Source organism: Carassius carassius, chromosome 28 (assembly GCF_963082965.1).
Source record: "Carassius carassius chromosome 28, fCarCar2.1, whole genome shotgun sequence".
NCBI lineage: Eukaryota > Metazoa > Chordata > Actinopteri > Cypriniformes > Cyprinidae > Carassius > Carassius carassius.
Window position 1 is genome coordinate 9,780,220 of NC_081782.1, and position 10,906 is coordinate 9,791,125.

Consider the following 10,906-nt stretch of genomic DNA (forward strand, 5'->3'; position numbering starts at 1 on the left):
ATTGATTAATTTGATTAGTTATCAGGTAATTAATATGATTAAAATAGACCGGTAGCGCAAATACATAAGGATTAATTAATTGGACTTACCATATAATTCTTAAAAGTCTTCACTAAAATACACAAAGACTTCAGTTATTGATATAACTATATTTATACAACTATATAAGAGATCACAATTTAATTTATTTTGGTTTTATACTTATAAGTGTGGAATTTCAGAGGAAACTGTAGATACTGTGGTAAATTTGACATCGTTACTCAATTTTCCAATATATTCTGGCCCGACAGAGCTCAATGTAAATAACCAGCTAGTGTAAAAATAGACTTTTTGTGCTCTGGAAAATGTTCTTGTGTTGGCCTAGTCTGTGTTTTGTGTCTTTCACATACCTTCCAGCCTGCAAACTGCCTGTCTAACCCTCGTCCGACCTTCAGCCGAGAGAGAGGCAAACATGGTTGACCTGCCACTAAACTTTCCCCGGCTGGATGATAAGCGCTTGTTTAATTATATTCATCTACATGGATCTGACATTGTTCCAGGATGATGTCAGAGCTCAGCAAGGTTGGCGGGAGCTGAAAGTGGATGGGAATGTTAAAGCCACCCACTGCAGCACTTTGCAGGCAGCAACTTTATTTTCTGCTTTGTTCCACGAGCTCAGAGGGCAGCTTCGCTATCCGCTGTTACCGAGGGCATACAAGGGCATCCGCCCGAATACAGGCGAAATGGTTGGGAACACTGTGGAAGATTGCATTAAAGAGAAATAAATGTCACTCAAAAGTGAAATACGGCAGCTCTGCGTGCTAATAGCCTGTTGGATGCTAGCCCACAACAAAATGTTTGCGAAATGAATGTAATTTGGGTTTTATACGCTATAATCGTATTGCTTTTCAATGAGGTAACTTTCAACCCAAAGTTTCCAAATTTTAGCAATCACAATCATATCTTAAGGAGGTATGCACTTTTTTAAACGCAAACTGGGGGTGAGGGTTGTGCACATGGATGACATGCCAATGTTTTCATGACAACAGCAGGTCTTGTGAAGTGATCACTCAAAGGCAGGTCAATTCCCTTTGATAGATAGGTTTACGTTTGTGCACCTCAGGGGGGGAAAGAGTATGCAGGGCTGCTATAAAACATCTTTAATGGCTGAACCCGGTGCTGCTCCAGTCTTCATCTCATTTACAGGCAACTTGGATGTTTTATAACCTTCAGCTCTCCTTGCTAGCCTCGCCACCCACACGAACCGAGCGGGCGGATGGTGGATGAGCAGACCCGAGTGCCAATTATATCATTGCCCTTATTTACACCATTCAAATGTTTTCAGGTCAGCTCTAATCTCCTCCTAATCAGCGAGGTCAAACCACATAAAAAATTGCATATTGCTTCAAAAAACAGGCTAGCTACATCAGAGGTGTCTAGCTGCGAATGTCAAGTGAACCAAAATTGCATAAGCAGCAAAATGGCACATAAAAGCTGAAAATTGTCAGCATACTGTGCATAAAATGGAGGTTAACTGAAGCATATGTGAAATTGTGTCACTGCAGTTGACCTGGAGTTGAGGTCTGGTTTGCGCAGGGTCACGTCGACATGTATCAAAAGGGTATTAAGGTCACAACTGTCATTTTAGATTATCGCAAATCCCCTGAGATTTGCTCTGAAAACAGGTCGATTTGCTTGTAAGTAGACTCCTAATACAACTTATCCTATCTTATGTAACACACTGCGCTGCTGAGACCAGAACTTAGTCAATAGTGTGTCAAGAAGGAGTTGTTTAAACCTACAAAAAAAAAAAAAAAACTCCTACGTGCAGATTAAAACAATAAGGTTCTGCTATCAGCAAAATCTGACAATCCAACAAGTGGCCTCAATTTTGTGCACTTTGGCCCAAATAATTCTACCCTAGCGTAGCAGTTGTGATTCTGTGTTCTAGTTCCTTTCTGCTGATGCCACAAATGAACACAGCACAGCAAAAAAGTTACCATGAGGTTTGTGCTAAGAACAATCACATCAGTCTGCCCATCTAGCATCGTGAAGAAAGAACCAAATCTATCTTTTTTATTTTTTTTTAAGCGTCTAAAGGTTAAAATTGGAGATTTTAGAAAAACCTCTTTCTGTAATGACATTCTAAAACAAAACTTTGGTGGTGGAAAACATCATAAAAGACTTAGGGTCATGTTAATCTGTCTTGGAGCATGGGAATTAAAATAGTCAGACTCTCATCGTGTACAGAGGACATGGGCTTTTTGACAGCTTATTCATAAATTATTACGTTTGGTCACTTCAACTCTGAATGTGTGGAAACCCAATCATATACATGAATAAAAGATAATTTTTATTTCACACACAAAATAATGAGAAGGTCACTAGAATTTAAAATATGAAATGGTATGATATGGTTTTATAATATATAATCTGTAATATCTAATAGTAAAAAAAACGGTATGAATAATGCATATAATGAATATATATATATATATATATATATATAATAGCAATAACACAGTTATAACACTTTATTAACATATTGCAGATATTATAAATTCTAAATAAATGTACACTACTGTAATAATGTTTTTATTAAAAACATAAAAGTCTCTTATGCTTTCCAATGTTGCATTTATTTAACAAAAAAACAGCAAAAACATTAATACTGTGAAATATTACTAAAGTTTAAATATTTATTTCCTATTGTTATATATATATAAAAAAAATATTTGTTGGCAAAACTGAATTGTCAGTGTCTCATGATCCTTGTAATATGTTGATTTGCTGCTCAAGAAACATTTCTTATTATTATTATCAATGTTGAAAACAGTTGTGCTAATTGATATTCAGTTGGGAACTGTGACTCATTTTAGTTTTTCAATATTATTCCATAAACAGAAAGGTCAAAATCACAGCACCTTTACTTCACTCACCCACCCCAAATGATAATAATGATCACTTTCACCTCAGTTCATCTTAAATAGCCTTACCTAACACTTTACATGAGGTTGTTACCTTCCACAAATAACAAATCAGGTGTTCAGGTGATCTGACACACTCCGCTTTCTTCCTGGAGCCTTGTTTTCACCTCAGCTACGGTGAAATCATTGTTCATAATTAACCCAAATCACTGGTCGAGGGAAGATCATGTGTCACGACCTGACAAAACAGCTTATTAAACTGTGCTTGACCTTGGTGTGACTCCTAAAGTGGATGTCAACCTTGAACTACGGATGACACACTACTGGCAAACGGCTTTAATCCACTCAACTCAGAGCAGGCTGGATCAGGTTTCGGCCCCCATTATTGGAGATGCCCACTAAAAATACACCAACGAACAGTAAAGTGCTGTTTCAAAGCAGCCTAGATGATAATTATCTCAGCCTGGTGGGAAAAAAATCTGGCCCTCTGGGTCAGTTCTAAGGCCACGAGCGAGGGTGACGATAGCGTCATCCTCAATGGTGTGACCAAAACATGTCCGCCACTTCCAAGGTCTCGCAGAGCTGCATTTAGTATGCGCTACTTGGGGGAAGGGTAATGCTCTGATTTACTGATGACTATCAAATGGAAAAACAGCTGCCCCTTTGTGATGAATGAGGTGACACTTTTTGTTCAAAGCACCAATAAAACCTTTAAACAAACCACAAATGACCACAACAAAAAGACTACACCTCTCTAGCGATGCAAAAGCACCAAGAATTAACATATCAAAGTGGCGTGTTGAAAACACAGGGCTGTAATGTTTACCCAGCTGTCCCTCGTGTTTCTGTCTCTCCATCACTGCAGATTCCTTCCACAGTCCAAACATGGAGGGCAACCAGCCTACAGCAAAAAAATGAGCCATGAGCTGAACTCAACAAAACCGCATCCCCCGGGAAACGACATGAACTATACACCCACAACGTGCTGTGAAGAGGTGCCTGCTGTTGCTCAGTAACAGATTAGCCCAGTTTATGCTTTAGCGCGGTGGATCTGCTGCCCATCACCGCTCGCTCTCTGCCAAATCATGGCCAGAGGACTTTCCAGACACTCACGCTAAACAGCCCTTGACCATGAACTGTCTGACTGTTCAAACATTTTCAAAAACTCTGAACACTTCTCTGTGATGACCATACTGCCCCAGAACTCATCTGTAATATCTTTATAACAGCACAATCTATTTTTCCGTTTCAGCCGCATTCAAAAATAACAACCATGGTATTTAACAATTGAAATGAGCAAAGCATACAAAGAAAATATGAAATGTCTTTACAGAACATATTATTTTGGCTAAACATGGGGTTCCCTCTCATTCTCAGTGCCTCTAGCAATAAGAAGTTCATTTACTAGCTGTAGAGAGACCTATTAGAGAAAACTGAGAGTGACTGTCAAGAACAAAGAAACTATTATATATATTATAAATATTAAAAATCTTAAAAATGATCAAATTACATACATACGCACATATATCGGTTTAAAATCAGGCTGGATAAAATCGGGGTATAAACAGTACAGCAGAAAATCTACCAGCTGACACATTTCCACCGTGGCACATAATATATCAACAAACCATTCTTCCCTAAACTAAACTCTGAAAAGGCCATACACTGTACGAGTAGACGGTAATACCCAGCGTTTGTATTCAAAGTGGAGACACAATCTTCTCTCACCATATGTTATAGATTACCAGGCAATGAATTCTTTTAATTAACTCTTAAGTAACACCTTGAAGGTCTAAGTTCAAGCTGTGCATTATTTTCTTGATCTGCTCACCACAGAGCCGTCTTTGTCTCGGCAGGCAACCGTTGGATTAGATTTTCCTAACGACATCTAGCAAGCATGACCTCATATCTTATCGAACTTGGAATACAAAAATGCAGCCGTTGAAATCACCCGTGTCGTAATGTCGCCACAGAGCTCCTTGGAAAGACTTTACCTTCACAGTACCTGGCAGAAAAAAAGTCTCAAGCACAAAGAGTATGATCATGAAACAGTCATGGTCCTAAAAAGTGGGTACAGTGATTCTCGCTCCTTTCATGCGGTTCTCAACGTGGCGATAAATCCATTAACACAGACTCAAGTCCATCTCACGTGCTGCTTTCCTCTCTCGCCATATATCAATCTTCTCAGTCATTTATAAATTCCAAAAATCCCCTTTTAGTTAATTGCCAAAGCAATTTAATTTCTAAAAAAGCTCTCTGAAGAGCAAGTCATAATGAAGTAGGGATACATCCAGCGACTCTCTCTGACAATGCCGCTCTTTTTGCGCTTGCTGGTTTGAGTGGATGAACAGTGAAAGATGCTTGCATTAAAGCCATATAATTATGTGAGGGTGAAGCACTTCACAGCTCGGCTTATTGTAGCAGACACAATGCCCTTGCCTGAGCTCTGTAGGCTCCAAAAAGGACAGGCGGCTAAGAAGTTGTGAAGGACAATCCCCCCTAATAGGACAGCACTGCGGCGGCCTTGGACTCTGAATTCTCTGCTCGACAGGGGACATACATCAATCCGTCAGCCCAGCCACAGACAGCCCTGTAACCTTCAAAAGTCTCAGGATTGGTGAGGAATGATTGGCATTCGAGTGAGCCACTTTTCTCAGTGGGCTTTGCTTCATATAACCCAGGGTGGTTAAATTAAGACTCCCTTGAATAACAGTCTTAAGTCCACTTTAACTATCGCCCCTACTCCGTCCTCTCAAGCCTTCAATTATGCTGATCCTGCCACACAGTGACCTGCGAAAACCTTTATCCCCACGGCCATTAAAGCTGTCTAGAGACCTAGCGAGGGCAACACATGTTGGAAATGATCGGCTCAACCCGCTGTGTTTATTCTAAACTGACTGCAGAAACAAAATGTAATGGTTTTGGTGAATATTTCTTCAACATCTAAACCAACTTAAAGAGTGAAAGTTCTTAAAGTCACTGTGACATTTAGTTATAAGTAGGCCGATTGGAATCTGCAGAAGATTTTTACAGTTTCTACACTGATTTTGAAAGAAATATGCAAAATTTGGTGCTATGGATTTTAATAGCTTTTATTGGTATATGAAAGCATATTGGCTGATTTGAAATAATTCTGGGACACTGATGGCCTACAGTACCTCAAAACTCTAAACGTTGCAAGGAAACAGAAGTGGGCGATCATTTCTTATGTATTGTGATGTACACACAATAAATTATTATTATTATATTTTTTAAATGTTGGGAAGTTGACTTGGTTTTATGAATTAGTTGTTGACTGGATGTTAAGATGTGGATGATGCACGTAAAAATTAATGTCAGTATACATTTAGTTCTATAAAGCACTTTAAACAGCATTTTGACAATTATTTTACAACTAGTGAGGAAGAAAATAGCAAAATTTTAAGTGGTCGGGTCACACATAAACTCTAAATTTTGTACATACTTATACATACTTTAACCTCAAATCTTGATGCTGAAACCTCCATGAACATGTAATACATCAGCAATCCATAATCCAAAATGTGACCTAGAAAATATCACAAATGAATATGTAAGGGGTAAAACTGTAGAACTTTATGAATGACCGTCATTCAAATTCTACAGATGTATGTGGAGGCTTCAGTGGGCATGTCTATAAAACCAAATAGGAATCTGTAAAAAAAAAAAAGTAGATTACGGACTTAGTGCCTAAAAATAAAATAATCCATAAATCTTAAGTAAATGCATTCAAACCCAACCTGTTACATTTGGCTCCTGATTTCTGAGTCTTTATGCATGTGAAGTTAAGGATAGTTGCACAAGTGTCATAAATCGCATACCTAATATTGGCCTACTCTATAAAAACATCACGATACACATCGCTCGCCTCGGGCTGACATTTCTATTCTACAGATGGAAAAATCATTTCTGTGGTGTACTGCTGATAGATGAGCTGGCACACGGAGACATGATTTAAGATGCTTCTTTCCTTTTGCCCTCCACTTTTGCTTACGCCATTAGTTTAATACAAGACTCTTTGCTTGCATTTGTCTTTTTTTTTTACCAACGCCCCCCCCCCCCCCTCCTCACAGACCACAACACGAGCCAATTTAAGAGCCACTATAAATGTCTTTTTCTTAAAAGCTGGTACACTGCTGAGATCTCATTGATCTCTGATGTTGACAAGATCACGTTCAGCTGGTTGTCTCTTCAACAAGCTGTTGCTTACACACGCACCTCTCCTCCTGATTTATCTGACCCCTATCTCACAGTGGGCTGGCTGTATTTTTTTCGCGCAAACTATGAATAATGTACTTCAATCTCCATTATGGTCAATCAATTATGGGTTATGATTGAGGGGCGTGGTGACCTCCTGTCTGGTAGATGATCCTGTCATTATCTCATGAACAAAGAACCCCTTCCAGCCATCCATACGGAGACACACGCACACACAAACATTTCACCATTTCACTCCATCCCTCCATTTCCTCATCCTGGCTTTCTTTCCACATGGTCAGATGGCATTTACTGTTCCGCTCTGTGCAAAAGGACAGGAGTATTTCTGTCTCTCTATGCCAGCCGCAGATACTCTGTCAAAGTCCAGTTACCTGAGCATTGAAATTCAATTTGTAATACAATGAACTGACATCATAAAATCATTCAGAACAACAAAAAAGCACCGCAAGAGCTGGCAAACATCTCCTTAGGACTATGTGAGCATTATTTGGGAGTCCGGCCATATACAGAAAAAAACAAACTAAATTAAGCAAAAATGAAATTAAATGAAGAGGAACATTAGCGAATCAAGTCGTTCCAAACCTGTAGAACTCACACTTAAAATTTGATACTAAACGATTTTAAAGAACAGCTTTTGTTAATGCAACTAAAGTAAATGGGGTCAAGAACAACATGAAATGCCATTGACTTTCATTGCATGAAATAAATCCTTTGTGTTCCACAGAAAAAGCAGAGTTTTACAGGTTTGGAATGACATGAAGGTAAAGAAATGTTGAAAGATTTTCATTTGTGGGTGATCTAGCCCTTGAGTAACAAGTGATATTACAAGAAATGATTCATTTACAAATACAGAAAACTGGACTTGAAATTCTGTCTACAAATATTAGTATTAACTGGCTGTTATCACTATCCAAGATATCCAGCTCTTTTAATCTACACTTCAGTGACAAGATCGTTTACAAAAGCGTTCCTCACAGCCTTTTAAGAAAGGTTAAGAGCAACACTTTAAACAAAACCACACAACGTACTAAAGTAAGCTTTAACATAATGTGAGTAGGTAGTCAGGTTTTTGGGTTACATGTCATCATGATCTTAAGCAAGCTGTTCCTCCCGAAATGTAAACATTTGGGACTTTTTAAGACCAGAGCAAACAAAAAGTAAGGTCTGATGTAAAAAGAGAACAACCTCTGCGGATTTGATTTAGTCATGCTTACACAAACATAAAAATGAACATTAAAAAAAATGCTTCAAAAAAGAGAAAGTGTCTCTACGGCTCATAATGTACAGCTGGGCTAATGACACCATGGCACCATGCTCATTCAATACTGTCAAACATCATGAGGTAGGCTCTATTTATTCTAAAGTACCATATGAGTCAACACCCTGAACATTAAATATTCCAGGTCCTGTTGTTGTTCACAGCTCCACACTGATTTGAAAAACACAACAAAAGCCAAAGGCCTAAATGTATAATATGTAAAGGTACACTCAGTAATATCATACTGACACCTACTGGCCTGGAGGCAAGTAGTATGTTTACTAACTGCTGCCGCAACTCTAAATCTGTTTATTTTTTCTTTTATTTTTCTCCATTTCAAACTATACAAATACTTACAGTACATATTCTCAGATTCAATCCCATTGCATTTGTGTGAGTTGTTTGTGGTTCACACTGGAATACAACTGACGAACTATTGTGATTTCTCTCTGTGGAACAGTGGCGAATATTGCCATTTCAGAGTGTTGTTTTTTTCTTTAATGTCTATACGTTTAAAAAAAAAAAGTGAAGTAAATTTTTTAATAGTAGAAGTAATTCAATTGCATGAGATGACAGTGGGTCATGTGATATGAACATGGCTATGCCCACAGGGCGACCACCTCAACATAGAATAAAATAGCATTTTCTTTAAGGCATAGGCTATGTGACTAGAGCATCATATCAGTGAACATTATTTTAAAGCTATTTCTCAAAAGTTCACTTAATTTGTAAAACTTTGCTAATTAGCTAAATGAAAAAAAAGAAAAAATTTCAGTTCACATTTTAATCACATTTAAATTTAAAACGTTAAGTATCTCATCCACATGCTCAAAAAAAATGTAATATGAATCATATGATGTTCTTCTTACACATCTCATAAGCCACTGAACACAATAATATTTTCATAAGAAATAAACACTGGATTTCATGAGAAATATTTTTGTAGGTGAGATAATTTCATGTTTCTCGATACAAGATCTAGGAGCACTTGAAAGATTTCACACAAACACTTCGAAGAGTCTCGGTTAGACTAAACATGAGGAAAGCAAGCAGCCAAAATCATCCTCTTATCACAACTAGAGTAACGATCTATTCTAGAGCTTTAACTCGGTTCGGCTACTATTAGAACAACAACACTCTTTTATATCACATTTCACGTGCTTGCCTCTATAAATGTACTTGAGTTGCTTCATTTCTGGTATAGGATGCTTATAAAGGAAGCAAGTCCTTGTCGCTTTCATGTATTCGTTTGATCTCATGCATAAAGAAAATTAGATAAATAAATAACGCACATATTATAGGCACATACCTGCATGTAAACATTCAATGAAATATATGAAGAATCAAAATGGAAACGTCAGCTCCCACCACCCCATATATATCGCCTGCTTATTTTATATACGCACAAGCCATTCAAATACATAGCGGATTCTGGCTTTGCTGCTAATGCACGGATAAAACAAATTAAATAAATTATTATACCAGAAATCTTATTTTCACACCCAGCCTTACCTGCGCGGATGGTGAAAAAAGAGAATCCCGTTGAAAATTATGCTGCATTCAGGGAACAGTCGGAGACGCGTAAATGATTATTTAAGAACAATTGAGATGTAATTATTTATTTTTTGTAAATAACGAAAAGGTAAATGGGGCTGACAGCGTCTACTCCCCACATGTGCGGTTTCTAGTGCTCTTGACTCCTGCAGGCAGTCGCTTATCTGAAGAATTGTTTATTCACGGTATCCCCGGCACTCTGCAATGCCATGTTCACTCCTCCTACCCTCATGGACGCTAGTGAGATCCGATTCACGAAAGAATCATTCTTGTGATGGTTCGGCAGAACCGATTCGTTAATAAATCTTCTAAGTGCACCTTTATATGAAAAAAGGTCTATTATGTCAACCACATTTGCAACAAAACACCATAATTAGCCTACTTAGCATTTCTTAATGACTAAATAATACATGCACATTCATGAGGTTTCAGGATAGCTTTCAAGATAGCTAAAAAAAAAATGTTTGATTGCATTTTGGATGACATAGTCGCTGACACTAAATTGTGTGGGGTGGATTACTTTAACACAATAAACATTTGACACATTAAATATAATTAATCATAAATTTTGCTATAAACAGCACATTTTTTTATCCGTATTCAACTATATTTTATAGCAATAACAACAAAACAAAAAGTGTGTAAAATTATTTCACGGGAAGACTTTTGAGTGGTGATTCAAATGAATTATTGAATTGTTTTAATCGGCTCACTACAAGAATCACCCGAGCGATTCGATTCGCTTAAAATGAATCAGACTTCCCTGTTCTAATGGGAGCCACCCTTAAAGCCACAGCTTAACTATCTGTTCTCTTCCTAACCCTGTGCTTTAAATCAGATCATGGCATGTACGATCACATGAAAACAGCACAGGAAAGGACAATACACACGATTCTCAGATGTAAATTCATGCATGCAGTCCTTTAATCCATAGGTGTTTTTTCCTTCCCAT

The 10,906-nt window shown here is 37.8% G+C and overlaps 1 protein-coding gene across 1 annotated transcript in view; it reads right to left on the reverse strand.

Annotated features, from left to right (window-relative positions):
- The window catches only part of nrip1a (nuclear receptor interacting protein 1a), a 31,383-nt gene extending 21,204 nt beyond the window's left edge, over positions 1 to 10,179 (reverse strand). The window contains exon 1 of the mRNA XM_059514200.1: positions 9,913 to 10,179. The gene's annotated coding sequence lies outside the window, so the exon portion shown is untranslated. The remainder of the gene's footprint in view (positions 1 to 9,912) is intronic.
- Positions 10,180 to 10,906: the final 727 nt, after the last annotated feature.